The sequence below is a fragment of the Lissotriton helveticus genome, chromosome 2_1, assembly GCF_964261635.1.
Source record: "Lissotriton helveticus chromosome 2_1, aLisHel1.1, whole genome shotgun sequence".
Classification (NCBI taxonomy): Eukaryota; Metazoa; Chordata; class Amphibia; order Caudata; family Salamandridae; genus Lissotriton; species Lissotriton helveticus.
In genome coordinates this window covers 840,210,801-840,223,079 of record NC_136059.1, presented here as the reverse complement: position 1 = coordinate 840,223,079, position 12,279 = coordinate 840,210,801, and the positions used below count along the sequence as shown (strand labels likewise).

Here is a 12,279-nt window from a genome sequence, read left to right as displayed (position 1 = left end):
TTGTTTTCGAATCATAGGGAGCTCTTAAGCTAGTAAAACAGCTTAGCAAGTAATGTTTGCTGCTGAGATCATCTGGATTTGATCTATAAAGCAGTTTTCATTTCCAGAAAAGTTGAATCATATCTTTCATTGCATTCTGCATTTTTCCTCGCTTTGCACATTCTTATTTTCTCGTATAGCTCAGGTTTCTCACAGCAAATCTAGAACTGATTCCATTTTTCCAACTTCAATGACACTTCTGTAACCATTTTCCAACACGCTTCACTGCCTCACCCCACACGTATCCTCTCCCTTCTCATGCACGCAATACTCTCCTTGGTGTTAAAGAACAAGGCTGAAGCGGTTGAGTGGGTGTTCTTTTGTAAGCACAATTGTGCAAGGAGACTTACAACCGTCATATGGCAAAGGGAACTGCAGAGAGCAAGAGTTTGTGGGTGGGTAAGGGGGTACCACATAGCACTTTTATCATGGGTCCCTGGCCTTGCGTACCCCTGCAGCTATTGAAGAGACTTCACTTCAAGCTAGCCATCATAATGTGAACCCAATACCCTCAATTGTGTGAAACAAATGTCTACATTCCAGGTAACCATGGACAACAGACCTCTCCATAATAGCTGCTGTCACACAGGACCACTGCTGAAGCTTTGCTGCACCTCAAATACATTCTTTACAACGGTCTTGCATAGAATTATACCCAACCTGCATAAGATGATCCTCTCTCAACAGTTCTATCTCACACATGCTGTCATTTTAGATACAGTATCTTTCTAAAAGATCTGTTCACATTACTTCTGAATTTTGTAGAATGTCCACTTTGCTTTTTCCCTCTATCTCTCTCAGATATGCACTCACTCTCTTCCTCCCTTTTACTACCATAAACCATTGCCCACTAGTCACAGGCAATCTTTCCTCTTGCATAACATTGATTATATTTGTCGATAAATTTCAAATCTCCATGTCATATAGTCTGTTCTCCTTCCTCCATTGAGGACATACATTTTGTTCACACTCTTTTCTAAACTACGAGTTCTATAAAATACATATACTCTTTACTGCATATCATCTGTTAAGCCTTATTCAAATGTCTAACTCATGCCACAATCCCATTACTACCTGGCCCATGGTTCCCTGTCATATCTACTTCCTATCCTCATTTGACAAGCTTTCCTTACTCAAGTTCCCCCACCCCAATGTCTGCAACAAAAGGGCCCAGAGCATTGCTACAATAGACACGAGAAGTGTACAAAATATAATTCTAGAAAACTGCCAAGGATAAGGAGCAAAATCTCTAATCGGATTAAGCTCACTATCAGTTCTGCACATGTCAGACCTTAGACCACTCTCAAATTAAACCCCCTCCCCTCAGAAGGAAATTCTGAATCATTGATTTCCTTCTGTGATATACAGGAATCAACTGGTTACCCGCTACGTTTGTGATTTATGATGGGTGTTCCCAAGGGGTAGATTTATGCAAGATTCATGAAAGATTTTCCAAGATGGCCAGATAAAATAAATTCATATACAATGAATCTAAATGTCACCAATTTAGACAGTCACTAATTGTAATGGAGCCAGCCCTTAGGTAACTATGCTCGACATCCCAGGATTACACATACTCCGTCACACATACAAGCTCCTCATGCCATACCCCACCTGGTTCATTTTCTCCCACGAATCAAAATTCTCTTTAACCAACTCATGGCCTGCTTCACCTCCTTACAGAACCTCACCTAAAATATACCCTACTCTCAATCTTGCACTCTTTCAGAAGTAAGAGACTATTCAACGGTATGCAATATACAACTGACCAAACTCTCACACACAGCCTTGGATCATATTTTTATAACAGTTCCTTGCTTCCCAGCTTACATATTATCCTACTTATACACCATACACATCCCATAGCATATTTACATTTACATCTTGCATAAATTTCCACATCAAGAGCATTATTTTGTACATCAGTCTCATGTGCATGTCTGTAACTATCTCAACTGACTGCATCTCCACTTTCAACTTAAATAAGTACATTTTACATTACATCCTCTTCCCCTAATCTACACTTCTTCCTCAATCTCACAATCACTCCTCTCCTCTAACTTGCAGGCCTTCTCCATGTATGCACTTGCTGTCTCCATCATCTGGCCTCGGCCTGCTCTGAATGACACACTGCGGTTTTCCATTTGAACTCTCTCCGCTCATGTTCCCACCACTTCCTTTCTTTTCCAATATTGACTTAATTCCCTGCTATTGCTTCCCTAATTCGTTTTACACAACACTGACTGCTTCTTTCTCTAGCTTCCTATTGAGACATGAATGTCCCTTTCTTGAGACATGTGTGTTCCTATGCCCTGAGTGCCTCACAGTGTGTATATCTTTAGATCCTGACTTTTTATATTTGACCCTGCCTAATCTAAGCAAGTGGCTCGCAAACTGCGCCGACTCCCTGGCACCCAGCAAACACAGCCACCAGAAGAGAATCCAGTATCAGGCTAACTGGTGCACAGACACACTCTTATCAGCCAAACAATACTGCAAATAGATGGAATGAAGATAGAGGTTCAATTACAAAGAAACTGACTAGGACACCTTCATAGCGGCGCTACTACGCTACCAACATCAGATCAGAGAAACCCAGAAGAATGCCTTAGCCGAATGCATAGAAAGCAGCTCTAATAGCTGAAAATAAATCTGCCAGATCGTCAAAGATTTCACCTCACCAACTTCTACCAACAACAGCATCATCCTCTCCAAGGACCTTTGTGACAACCTATCGGAATTCTTCAGCTACAAAATTTAAACTATCTACAACCATTTAGGACTTCAACCAAACCCCAGCAGCGCCGCCTCCAGCTTACCCACAAGTAACCTTAGAAGCACCCTGACTACATGGAAAACAATCACCCTGTAAGAAACAGCCAGCATCATGGGAACTCTGATGGACCCTTGTCCCCACCACATCTACAAAACAGGTGCCTTCCTGATCAGCAAGCGATTCGCCCACATCCTGAACACTTCCATCACCACCATCATGTTCCCAGAGACCTGGAAACACTCAGCGGTCGGTTCACTACTAAGTAAACCTTGGGCAGATAAATAAACCTCACCCATCTAGCAAACTACTTCCTACTACCATACCAAGCGAAGGTCATGGAGAAAGCAATCAACAAGCGACTTGACAACCACCTCGACCTACACCAGCTCCTGGACACCACTAGATCTGGCTTCGGACCCAATCACAGTACTGAGACTGCCCACCCATCATCAGCCGATGACAACAGGATGATACTCAACCAAGGAGAAACAGCAGCCCTCAACCTGCTCAACCTCTCAGCGGCCTTTGACTCCACTCTGATCAAAAGACTTCATGAGACAGGCATCCAAGGACACACTCTTAAATGGATTGGCTCCCTCCACAGGGGAAGAATGAAGAAAGTCAGCATGCCACCCTACATGTCAGAAGCCAAGAACCTCATCTGTGGTGTCCCACAAGGATCATCTCTCAGCCTGACTTTGTTCAACATCTACATAACCCCACTAGCTGACATCATTTGATTGCACGCATCAAGATTCTCTCTTTAGAGAAAGACTCCCATGACAAATACTAACTTCACCATCTGCTTTTCAAAAGAATCCACCTGGATGAGACCCAACTGCCGCAACCTCAACCCAGACAAAATCAAAGTTGTGATTTTCAGAAGGAAGACCTCGCCATGGAACTTCACCTGTTGGCTGACAGACTTCGGACCCACACTAACCAAAACCACCCACATCAGAAACTTCGGAATCATCCTTGACAACACCCTTGAAATGACAGTCCATGTCAACGCAATGACCTACACCTGCTTTCACATCTTGAGGATGCTGTGAACAATATTCAAGTGGCTACTAGGGAACACCAGGAATACAGTCACACAGACACTCAACCAGCAGACTTGACTACACTGGACTCACCAAACAGCTCATGAACAGGCTCCAAGCTATCCAATATGCTGCAGCAAGATTCTTCCTCAACCTACCATGCCACACTCAAATCACACGACACCTCAAGGAACTTCAATGCTCTCTTATTAACAATGCATCAGACACACTAGATCACCTTCGGACATGCTGGGAGCGAGGGCTGAGCCCCTTAGAGCATGAAAATGGGGAGGCCTGGCTCCGGTTCCAAAGGTGAAGCTGCTGTATAGAGATGTTGATAGTACTCGGCAAAGGTCTGCACGATACCGGTAGGGGTGCCTTGAATGTGGCCCTGGCCATCTATTACTTCGGGTATTATTTGGTTCTCTAGGGGATGAGAAGCAAGCCAGTAGAGGAGTTTGCTGTTTTTAATCGCCCCATCCATAAACCCTGGCTGTTGAGGTTCTCCACATTTGCTTCACAGTTTCAAAGGAAATATGACAGATTTCCTCCCGTCGGAGTCCAACCTGCAGGGATATCTCATCCTGACCGCATGTGGCTGTTGCTCTTTCTATGCGAAGGGCTTGGGCCTCTAATCGGGAGAGGTGTTTACCTCGGGCGTAGCTCTTCTTTTTAAGGTATCCTTCGATGTAACCCCAGATAGTGTCCTTGGTGGCTACCAGTAATGTGGCAGATGACTGAACGGTGCAGTAATTAAGCTGGAAGTAAGTCTTAAGTTCCTCCCCCATTGCTCGTTTTTAGGCCTGGCCATGAAGAAACCAAGCATTAAGCCGCCATATGGGATGAAGAACGCCTGTGGGAGTTCCCAGACAGAGAAGGAGGGGAGAGTGGTCAGAAATGCCTTGGGAGGGGATCTGGATCTTGGTGACGGCACAGCAATCAGGGGCAGGCATAAATCCGAGATGTATGCAGGAATGATTATGGTGAGCAGCAGAGGTATGGGTGTATTGGAGCTGTTGGGGGTTCCATGTCCTCCATATATCACATAAACCAAATGCGGCAGCCCAGTCTGAGAGGTGTTGGCACCCATAAGTCGTCCAGCAGATGGGACACCAGAGACATCACAGCTTGGAGCCAGTACCACATTAAAATCACCCCCAATCACAGTCAGTCCTTCAGGGAGAGTTGGTAACAGTTTAAAAAAGCCACGGTGGTAGGTCATGAGGGCGGCCTAGGGTGCACAGGCAGAGATAAGATTAAGTGTACATCCTCCCACACTCCCTGTTCGGGCTAGGAAGCGTCCTGGGGATCTCTAATTTCCTTTGTGATTGTTAACGGAAAGGAGCGACGGAAGAGGATCGCCACTCTCGGAGAGCCACGCGTGAACCCAGCATGGAAAAATCTGTCATACCCCTGAAGCGCCAAGAATGGGCATTTGATTCCCATTATGTCCTTTTCGAGTAATAGGAGGGAGCCAAAGAAGAATCGGTGAGAATATTTTAAAACTGCAGCACGTTTTCCTCGATCTAAAAGCCCATTGACGACTAAATAGACGACTCGGGCATCACTTCCAGCACAGACGACGCCACGCTGAGCCAACTGACACCATTTACCAGCTCGCAGGGGCACTGCTCATGAAAAGTCTTCTGGATCCAGTCTGACGGCTGGGAATATTCAAAGGTAAGGAATCTGCGGCTTGAGGTCTCTATCAGATAAGATGAACAGGCAGATGTACTTTGCACCACTTTTGTAAGTGGAATTACTGGTTTACTGCCTCAATGTGGAAAGATTCAATCTGGATAGTTCTCTTAGAGGTGGTAATATTTTGTTGCTTTATTTAGAATTGCGGGTAATTACATTTACACATTCAGAATATTTTTATTGAGAACTCACACGCATTTTTAAAAATATTTAAGATTAAAAGATTGAGGCAACTATTAATCAGTGGCAAGGGAAACAATGTACGAATTCAACAGGTTTAGACAGAAACCAGTCAGAAAAGCTGCTTGGTTTCCTCTCTTAAGGCACAAAAGCTATTTATATATTTTTTTTAAAACTATTATTAACGCTGGAATATTTCTCAGTCACGAGCTTATCTCCTGGAATTACTTGAGGTCTGCTAATGCTTCTGGGAAGAAAAGAGCCGCTCAATTAGCAAGGAATCCAAACTATCTACACGTATGCTTATCTGGCCATTCGTTTAAGCCTTGGTCTACTCGAAACGTGGTATCCCAGCTAAAATCTGTCATTCGTCCCAATATCATAGGAATTTTGATATAACGTTTGGCTAAACTTCGCATGTTATGACGAACAAGTCTGTTAAATGTTGCTTGAGCACATGAAATCCAAGCATTTTAAACTGGTTGAAAATTCCGACTGCTTGTGCAGTCTGCACTAAATGCCAAAAATAGATCTATATGTGGTTTTTAAGTTAGCTGATTTACATTACAAATAATAAGTCCTCATTGAGATTTAAGAATTAAAATATAGAAAACATGCGCAATGGGTTTGGCTTGTGTTTACAATGGAAATCCACTGATGTGCTTTGCCTTTGATAGTTCTTCAAGTACACAGCTTTAAGAGGGATGCAAAAAGGCGGGGGCTCATAACGAGGCCCTGACAAACAGCATAACGATGAATCTTTTCAGAGGCGTGCTTATGCAATTAAGTGTGTGGCTTAAAACATGTAAACTAAAATACCGTCCTTCACAGTTTATCACCTAACTAGTATTTATTTGAGTGCCTCTTCTGTTATTGTAGCCAAACTTATCACACAATAATAAACATGCACCTAATACAAATCAGACCTATCGCATTGTCAATACTGATTAGTAGTATCAGATAAATTAGTAACAATAATGAGCTTGTCATGACTAACTGGAATTGAAAATATTTCAGTTCTGAAAATATGATACTCTGCATTAAACAGATGATGCCTGAGGAACGAGTAGTGGTCTTCAGTGTGACAATCACTCCTGTCACCATCACATCAATTTCCGCTGCAGCCTCTGTGTGAGACAACAGCACCCTTTCCACCCCACATCTTTCTGAAATCCTTCACAAGCGTTGTTCCTCCTTTACACTTTGACTGTCTCCCATATAATCACAATTACAATTGGTTCATGTCATTATTGCTCTGTGTGTTCTGAAGGGCCAAAGATTAAGAAGCATGTATTCTGAACTTCAAACCCCACTGACAGGCACTGTGAGATCCTCTCACTGCCTTCAGCCTCAACTCCAGAGATCTCAATCGTGACCCCATGTAAACCCCCACCCGCATCCTGAACCCAGACATCTACCTGCGACGCAGTACATGGTACATACAATGCAAGATTAATTTGCTGCATGAAAAATTCTATATAAAAACAGCATCCTCAAAAATGCAAATACTTATATGAAAGTAAATTAAGTAAAACGTGAGAGGTAAACACAAGCTGTCTCGGGGACATGGATAACCTTAATGGCTTCTACAGTCAAAGCCGAAATATCAAACTCAAGAAATCAATCAGTGCATAGGGAACGACATAGAAGTCAGTTTTAAAGTCAGAGTTTTATTATTGCTAGGTCTGAGATCCGGAGGGACCCGCCCCACTTAAATCACAGTTTACATATATTATTATTGTTAAATACTTTGTGAATGCAACTCAGAAGTAAGATGAACATGTTTTTCTAACTGTGCAAAAATACATTTGCCTAACAATGACAATTCTTTCAGCCAGTTTGGACGAGTGAGATGGCAGTGGGTCTGATCAGCAGGGCACTAGTGCTACTTACTAATGAAATTAAATTGACTAAAAAGGTGGACTGTATAGAAGACCAAAAGGGTGGTGAGCAAGTAACACGATTAAATGATAACCAATACAAGGATTTAGAATATTACAACTCACCCAAAGAAGTGCAAGTGCGAAGTTATAAAGAGCTCAGATGGTAAGGCAGCCACCCTGGAGGTAGTAGGGGTCTTTATGAGCTGGAGTTTATGGATACTGTTGAAGCAGTCTTTCCAAAAAAGAATGATAAAGTCACCCCGTGTTACATATAAGCTGATGTCTATGTTTAATGCAGGAGAAATAGATTTGCCAAATTACATAGTAAATGACTGGGCCTGTAACACCAGCCCATCTGTACCATGACAGATGCACATTTGTCACAGGCTGTTCAACGCCAGGCCACGGCTAGGATGGCTTGTGCCCAAGAAGAACGATTTGCAATCGGCCCTGTTCACTGGATGCAGAAAACACATCCGATGATGTAGATGGAAGTAGTAGTTCTGGGCAGTCCGAAGGCTACATCGCAACTAATGCAGACGATACAGCCATTTATAGTTCTGGCTCAGCCAAGACCAAGGAGTTGATCAGCATTAGTATAGAGGTTTGAGAGGCCATCAGCATACACAGAACATGTAAATAAAACACAAGTAACTTAATATGGAGGTAAACGTAGCACTGCTAAGCATAGATGTGGCAGATTATTCTGGAATCCAACTCACAGCCGTAAAGCAAAGATTGTTTGGAACAAACCTCTACTGAATAAAGTTAGTGATGATCAAAAGGTCGGAAAAAGTGTAAGTCTTTTTTGTGGCTAGATTAAAAATAACATAGTGGGAAACATTACATTCCCAACAATGATGCACAGATAGTTTTTTGTGGTAAATGTGCCCGGGTGCCTCAGGTTTGGGTGCCCTCTAAATGGTAGTTCAATTGACGTGTCTCGATTGGTAGTTTATGACAGTGCGTCTTTGCAGATCTCCGGACTTCATACTTACTACAGAATGGACGTATCCCCTTTAAGCAGTTTACTGACCCTTCCGTGACAAGAACAACCCAGAGCTTGGCTTTGCAACAAGTACATGCGACTACGTGGCAGCCAAAAATAGCATTTCACAATGCTGAGTCGCCCGCTGAGTTTTCCATTTGCCAAGATCTACATAAAGAGAACAAAATACAATCACTGCTTCTCTTTATATTCAAAGGCTTAACTCCTTGGCCAAATATACTTTTAAAATGTTGGTATGTTATCAGCTTTCAATATGTGCAGGAGTAAAGCTAAAACGCTTTTTATTTTTTCAGAGAACATCTGGGGCTTTAAAAGCAAGGCGCACTCTGTGCCGGCTGCGGTGGTCCCTTAAATGGATGCCCGGGTTCCAACTGGGCTAGAGCAACGTACCACAACAAACGAACTGTTCCAAAGGCAGGCACAAACCCACACAGTGCATCAGTGAGAGGAGCACCAGCTGACTGAAATTGTGAGTTGACTTTTTAATGGAGGCGGAGAACCGGCTTCTTTTTCTAATGGGGTAGAGATCCCTCTGCTGGTGGCTGCAGTGAGTAACTCCTTCCTCTCAAAGGGGGTGTCCTTTGGGGGGGGGGGCAGTGACTTTGGGCCATCTCCATCACAGTGTGTCTCCTGACAGCCTCTTTGCCTGCGTCTGTAAGGGGACACAAAAACAAAAGACTCCCTCATAGGCAGAGGGGCTAGGCTTCTTTGTAAATAATGCCTCAACACCCTGGGGACGGAGCTGGCACACATTTAGCATAAGTGTAGCGCATATGAAATACCACAGTGCCCCGGGGACACAAAGTTGGCGCCAATGTCTACAGCACCCCTGGGGCACTATGTACAATAGAACATCTGGGCTAAAATAAAAACAAATAAAAAAACATCCGAGTTTCAAATGTTAGCTTTACTACTGTCCTTGCCAAACCAATGGAAGCAGTGTCCTTCAGCACACCAATCTTGTTTTTTTATTAAAATATTTGTGTTTTTCCATCCTGAAACTGCATTTCCTAGTCGTAATCAAAGTGAAAGATTGTACTTTTATGAAGGCTGCAGGGGGTGGAGGAGGGGGGAGAGTCAGTCCATATGAGTAAGTCCTGCTCAGTCTTGTTTTGCTACGACAGTAACCTTCTAACCATTTGACTCACCAGGCCATTTGCAGCAAGACGGCTTGCCTAGAGGTTAGGTTCTATAATAAAAAAACATGACTGGCCATAACATAGCACTAGGGGAATGTGGAAGGAAACTTGAATTAGTATTTCATAGTTATATGAGATGTTCCCAGCCAACGCCACAGTCACCTCCCCATTCCACTTTGCGATCTGCAGTCATTTAGGCTTGTGCCTGGAAAGTGAGGAGTGATTCAGAAAAGGGGGTGGTGATGAACAGAGTGCCTGAATTAAGCAGACCACTCTTACCCAGTCCAAAGATCAGGGCTTGATCCATCACCGTTTTTTAGCTCACTGCACCATCCCAGCTCAGAACTTGGCTATATGCAAATTAGTCTGTTTCTGTCCCAGTGCATGATGGGAACAGGGCAAACCAAACTACCAAGCCAATTCTTATACTGGGAAGGAAACAAGCTTCCGGGGACCGGTTTCTGCCATTTCAGGCGTCGTCGGCCCGGCTTGCTTGAATCCTGATGGTGCAATGAGCAAGGGACTCACATCTGAGTATACCCTTCCACGCATATGGTGGACAAAATGATTCAGAAAAGGGGGTGGTGATGAACAGAGTGCCTGAATTAAGCAGACCACTCTTACCCAGTCCAAAGATCAGGGCTTGATCCATCACCGTTTTTTAGCTCACTGCACCATCCCAGCTCAGAACTTGGCTTTATGCAAATTAGTCTGTTCCTGTCCCAGTGCATGATGGGAACAGGGCAAACCAAACTACCAAGCCAATTCTTATACTGGGAAGGAAACAAGCTTCCAGGGACCGGTTTCTGCCATTTCAGGCATCGTCGGCCCGGCTTGCTTGAATCCTGATGGTGCAATGAGCAAGGGACTCACATCTGAGTATACCCTTCCACGAGGAGTGACAGGTATGGAGACAGTCTCGAACCTGCACCAAGGTGCCAACTATGCTAATAATAGTAAAAAAAATCCATAGTTGTCCTTGCATTTCATGATGTCTTCTTACTTGTCCCACTAAACCCTTTTGTGTAAACTCTAATCTAAGGCATTCAGGTAGTGGCACTTGGGTAAACGTTGTCTTTCTGTGACCTTTTCCCGTTTTCATACTGATACGGCCAGGTAGGTTCTTGGGACAAAAAAAGTCTGCTACCAAACATATAATTGAGTCCAGCAGATGCCTAAACCTCACTTCAAACAGCAATTATCAGCCTTCAGCCCTTTGTTACCCATGTCTAACTGGTGCCCTGGATAGGGGTTTCTAGGGACATGCAACTGTCCTGCCCCTTGTTCGGTGACTACAGTGCGTCTTGTGCTTGCTATAGTTCAATTTGTAGGTAGGCTAAGACATACTACTACAGCGACTACTATTGTACTGTCTCGTCCTTCCCTGGGTTGCCCTAAAGCTGCTTCTGGGTAGGCCTCTCAGACCTACTACCGCAGTGACAAGTCACTGGATTACCTCACTGAAGAGACATCTGCTATGGTGTCACATCTATATGGAGGACTCCATAAATGGGACTGCACATATGTTGATAATGGCTGACCCAATTCAGTTGCTGCTCTGTCTTCTTAACACTGCATTTAAGGTGAATCTGACTGACTCCTTGAAACCTGTATTGCCTGGGACCACCACTCCTGCTTAAAGCTGCTGTCCTGTCATGCACCATTTACAGTTATATCTACCCAATCATGATGCACACTTTTTTTTTACAGTGTCTTCCACTACCCATGTTCCTTATTTTACACCCACCCCCTATCACAGCCTATTCCTATCCTCTTACTTCCAACTCCTTCTCTAACTCCCCATCACACTAGTTCACTCGGATGTATGATGTTACATCGCAAATGTTTAGATCGCATACCTTTACATCGGCTTCTTCACATCGCATGCGCATTCACAATGTACGCTTTCACCATGCAAACCATTACTTCTCTTCCGTATCCAAATGCATGCAAAACCAATTCACAACGCACACAAACACCCCGCATGTTTTTAAATCGCGATTCGTTTCCCGAATACCCCCTACAAAACACACACTACCCTAAAGCCTAAACAAGTACCCTACACTTCCCTAAACCCTAACCCCTAAACCCTAAGACAGTACGCCTAACACACTGTCCTACATAACACACACTAACCTAAGCCTAAAAAAGTACCCTACACTTCCCTAACCCCAAAGCCATAAGCCCTAACACACTACGCGTAACACAACGCCCTTCGGTAAGACCACCAGACACTGCCCTAAACCCTGAACACAACACTGTAAGCACAATCTTCAGACTCTGCCCTAAACCCGACACACTACAGTGTAAGCATAAACCCCCTTACCTCATTCTCCTTGCGTTGTCCAGGTGCTCCTTCGCCTCTGTCCCGGTGCTCGTTGGTGCCGTCCGCCTTGCGTCCATTACATCACATACGATTTAAAAGCGTATGCGTTTTAAATGCGCATGCAATGTAATGGTACGCGGGGTAGTGGTACACGTCGCTTGCGTCGTAACGCATGCGACG

The 12,279-nt window shown here is 44.0% G+C and overlaps 1 protein-coding gene across 1 annotated transcript in view; it reads right to left on the bottom strand.

Moving 5' to 3' along the window:
- SRFBP1 (serum response factor binding protein 1) overlaps positions 1-12,279 on the bottom strand; it is a 271,124-nt gene that overhangs the window by 114,823 nt on the left and 144,022 nt on the right. The window lies entirely within an intron of this gene.